This window comes from Miniopterus natalensis, chromosome 1 (assembly GCF_054644295.1).
Source record: "Miniopterus natalensis isolate mMinNat1 chromosome 1, mMinNat1.hap1, whole genome shotgun sequence".
In the NCBI taxonomy this organism is placed as follows: domain Eukaryota; kingdom Metazoa; phylum Chordata; class Mammalia; order Chiroptera; family Miniopteridae; genus Miniopterus; species Miniopterus natalensis.
Window position 1 is genome coordinate 171,998,437 of NC_142081.1, and position 5,037 is coordinate 172,003,473.

The following is a 5,037-nucleotide window of genomic DNA, read 5'->3' on the forward strand; positions in this document are numbered from 1 at the left end:
GTTCTGTGCCTTGTGACCTTGAACAAGGCCCACTGGGTGTGGTGTGAGTCTCCCACAACTTCACTGTTTCCTCCCCCTTCTACCCACACCCGTGAAGAAACGGCCATGGGAGAGTCCCTCCTCTTTGACAAACTTCCCTTGACTGAAAAAGCCTGCACTGGGAGTCAGGAAATCTGGATTCTATCCCGGGTCGGCACTGAGGTGCCACATGGCTGTGCTGGGCACATGGGAGACAAAGCAAAGACACTTAGGATGACGCTTTTCAAGACACTGTGCTAGGGACTCAGTGTATCTCGGGGACTCAATTTCCCCAGAAATTGAGGTTTCTAGATCAATATTGTAGGTCAGAAAGTATATTTAATAGATTATGACTAGAATTATTTTTAAAAACAGATAAAAAGCATAGTAGGAAAATGGAGTGCACTGCATGGAATGGAGCACGTATTATAAGTCAAATTTTGTTTCAGTTATATATGTGTATGTTTACTGGGTCATGATGTAAAATACATTTCATGTTGTGGACTATAAGTTAAAAAGTTTGAGAGTGGTCTCTTGCACAGCACATATACTAAAACTGGAATGATACAGAGGAGATTAGTATAGCCCCTGTGCAAGATAACAAACTCATGAAGCAGTCCATGTTTTAAAAATTATTATGTGGTTTTTCTTTAAAACCACATAATAAAAAAAAAAAAAGGAGGAAAAAAAAAGGAAGTTTGAGAAACATGGGATTAGATGCTCTCTTTGGACCCCTTCCTTCTACTCTATAGCCCCTAACTATTCCAGCCCACCATGCACTCACCTTTCTCTGACCTCCTTTTAGTTAATACCATGTTATTCTGGCCTATCATTTATTTTTTAAAGAGGGAGGCAGGATGGTGTATGGTTAAAAGCACCCTACTGAGTTAGCTACGTCTATGTTTGAATTTAATGTCTTCGCTTATTAGTTAAATGACCTAGAAATGTATCCAACCTCTCTCAGCCTTGGTTTTCTCATGTAGGTGATAGCACCCTGGATACATGATGGCTGTAAGATTAAATAAGATGCTGTAGGTAAAACTCAGCATAAATCACCTTGTTCATGGAAAGTGCTCAGTGTATGACAGAAGTTATTATATAATTTCCCGTGCCACCCAGATTTTAAGGCATAGTCTGTAATTTAGTGCCCGGCACATACAAAATTATAAATACCATATTCCTATCTGTTTGGAAAAATAGGGATTCCAGCCTCAAAGAGACCCTCTTGCTGGAGAGCTGCCATTCTCTTTTGGCACCTTCCATTAGCATAGAGGTCTTGGGGGGAGAGGCAGAGCACTCTGTATGTCCACTGCCCACATGTCTCTCTGCCTTTCCTCTGACATGGTGAGCTGGACCTGGGAAGGCAAGGCAGAAGGAAGCAGATTCTGGCCACAATTTGCTTCAAGGATCAAAAAGACCATGACATTTCAGTGCCATCAAAATCAACAGACAGATGGAAACTCGGAATGAGCTGTGTCACAAATTGGTCTTCTACCTGAGACGGCTTCAGGAAGAACAGGACAAAGAAATGAGAAAGAGCTGGTGATCAGAACACTGAGAAACGGGGGGTAAGATTCAGACATTATACCAGGAATAAATTGCCACCATCAAGCAGTCAATAAATGAGCAACTCACTAGGTTCTAATTGCCTCAGAAATAGGCTAGGAACCAAGGCAGCGTTTTGTAAATGACTCATTTCAGGAAATACCCACTAATCAATTAGTAGGGCTTCCATGTAATAGTTTCCCCAGATTTATAGGTAGTAATCATGTGAATTGGATCATTGATTCTAGAATGAGATAAGCAGCAATACTGGTAACCTAATCTACTCACTTCAAGTAGCTACAAAGAAATTAGCTGCCTTTAGTGGAAGCTAGCCCATTACTGAGGAGTGAAAAGAAACCCATTTATCATGGCAGAGCCTCACACCAGCAGTCTCCCTGGAGCATTTAGCTGTGCTGAGATGTTGATGGAGAAAGGGACAATGATCCATAAATAGATATATGAGAAAGGGGGGTGGTGATGGGGAAGGTGAGGGAAGCCTCATAAAATTGCACAGGGAAAAAATGGCCTTAAAATACTAAAAAAAATGATAAAAATGTAGTTATAGGACTATACAAATTGTATTACAAAGAGCAGGACTGCTGAAAGTAGCACTCAATGCTGATTTTCTATTTTTTTCTGGAAAAAAACTTGGTCTGAAATTGTATGGTGAAATAGAGAAGAAAACGTATGTGAATATTGCAGCCCCACCTAAAAATATGTTGCTAACACAATGGTTTTTCAGGAAAGAAAAGGCAAGGATGCCTGGAAATAGCTGCATCTAATCAGCCCCCATCCCAAGCAATCAACTGAAGTCCAGGAAATTCCATATGTAACCAGGAGAATAGACATCCTGGAGCATTTTGCTACAGTTAAGATTAGCGGAAACAGACCCCCATCGTGCTAATAACAAAGAAAAACTAAAGGTGAAGAAACTGCTGTGGGTCCCTGTGCCTCCCTTCTGGGAAGCTGGTGGCCATGGGGGTGAGAATTAGGAGCAGGCAGTTGCCAGGCTGTGCAGACAGCCCTTTGTTCTGATACCACCTCTTCAACAGCAGCACAGAGCAGTGTATTTCTCCAGGAAAAATAATGAAAACAATGGCTCAGCCTATCCCCTTGACTTATCCTAACAATCTTTAAAAATGTTTGTTAACATAGCAATGGTTTATGTTAACTCTTTTTGGGTCTTGTTTAAGAAATACTTTCCTACCCCAAAGTCCTAAAGATATTCTGCATTTTCTTCTAAAAATTTAAAGTTTTTCCTTTTACAATGAATTACTCTTTCTCTATGGGACTGAAAGACACAAAACCCAAAAAGGAAATAAAATTAATTCATTAAAATTAATAATGTCTGCTTACTGAAAATATCATAAAGGGAGCAAAAATATCAGCCACAAAGGAGGAGAAAATCTTAACACCGCATATGTCAAAGGGCCAGGATCCAGAATATATAAAGAATGCCTACAACCTGTTGAAAAATGTACAAAAACATGATAAGGTAATTCATAAAAAGAAATATAAGTGACTATTGAAGCTATCAAAAGATTCTCAACTTTGTTAGTAAGCAGGGAAATGCAAATTAAAATCATAATTAGAACATTTTACATCCACTAAATGGACAAAAATTATGAAGTCTGACAATGACAGATGTTGATAATGTAGAAAACAGCCTCATACATTACTGTTAGGACTGTAAAATAGTACAGTTTCTTTGGAAAATAACTTGGCAGTATCTTGCACAAGTAAAGATTACATTTCTATGGCCCTGCAATTTCACTCCTAGGTGCATAGTCTAAATAAGTTCTTGCACATGTGCACTAGGTGAAATGTATGACAGTTAATAGAAGCACTATAAATATTAGCACAAACACAAGCAAAGCTGAACAAATATTATTTGGGGATACCTACATTGTAGCCAACTATTTTTAGAAAGCAAGAATATGATGAACACAAAATTCAGGAGAGTGGTTATGTTTGAGGGAAAAATAGGAGAATGGGAAGTGGGGAGGAGGACACAGCTAGTTTTGGTTATATTGCTAATGTTGTGACTCTTCAGTTGGCCAGTGGATTATATATAATTGCTTATATTCCATTGTAGGCACAGAATATTACACAATAAATTGATTTTAATTTTTAAAACAAAAAAAAAGTAAACAAAGACGAAAAATCTCTTAACTTTTTTCTTCCAGTTCACTAATTCTCTCTTCCATTATATCTAATGCTATATCCATTCTCTGAATCTTTAGTCTCATTTATTATGTTTTTTTCACTTGGAAGTTCTATTTTTTTTCAAATCCACCTGATCATCATATTTCATAGTTTCTGGTACCTTATTATACTTCAGATGTTCTATTTTTTATTAAGTATATCAAACCTACTTATTTTATATTTCATAATTGATGATTTCAATATCCACCATATTGTAGCTATAATCCTTTTGTTTATTTCTACTTATTGTCCCTCAAATGACTTGTTTCTTCTTCTGTTTTATAATTAAACAACAACAACATCTGTATTGATGTCAGTGAGAGGAAGGGAGAGGGAGAGAGAGAGAGAGAGAGAGAGATAGAAACATCAATGATGAGAGAGTCATTGCGTGGCTGCCTTCTGCAACATCCACACTGGGGATCAAGCCAGCAACTGCTGCATGTACCCTGACCAGGGATTGAACCTCGATCTCCTGGATCATAGATGGATGTTCAACTGCTGAGCCATGCCCAGCGGAGCCTGTTTTATAATTTTTAAATTTTAGTGAGTTCATAATTACCTAAGGAAACTATTTGAGGCCTTGGTTTAAGGTATATTTATCCAGGAAGGCATTACTAATCATGAATCACTTTAAATTAAATTCTAAAAGTAGACATTTTTGGGACCACATAGTTAGTGTAAATTCTGGGTTTGGGCTCTAAACCCTTGTGAGGACCTCTTGTGATTAGGAATTTTCAAGGTAGATTCTACCTAGGGCCAAAGTTGAGATAAAAAGGTTTCTTTACTATATTCCTTGTGGGAGATATTTTCTTCTTTTGGTTTACCTTTTTATTAAAGATGTCAACTCCTGAGCCCTAGCCTATGTAGGGATCTCTTTCTTTCTTCACCTTGTTCAGGTCCTAGGTATTGTATGCTGACCCCTGCTTAATGCCCATTAAAATGATGACTCTATACCACTAGGGATAAGTTAATGCTTGCAGGGACCCATTGCTTTATAAATGTTACCTCTGAAAATGTGTGCTTTATTGTATTTTTTTAGCCTCGTAGGATTTCCTTTATTTTCTTGACAGCTCAGATAAGTATTTTAACATCTTTTATTAAGCATTTTTAGGTTTTGTGCACTGGGGAGATTCCTCAAGGTATTTTTTCTTTAATATTATGGGAAGTGGGAGTTGTGGTACTATTCTTGAATACTCTAATATACAAGATTTTATTGTAAGGTAAACTGAATTGAGGAACTGACATAGTCCTCCCCCCTCCCTCACCCCA

The 5,037-nt window shown here is 37.9% G+C and overlaps 1 non-coding gene across 1 annotated transcript; it reads left to right on the forward strand.

Annotated features, from left to right (window-relative positions):
• Positions 1-544: 544 nt before the first annotated feature.
• On the forward strand, positions 545-646 carry LOC148094500 (U6 spliceosomal RNA). Its single transcript, XR_015716351.1, has one exon. It is a non-coding gene; the product is annotated as a U6 spliceosomal RNA (small nuclear RNA).
• The last annotated feature ends 4,391 nt before the right edge of the window (positions 647-5,037 follow it).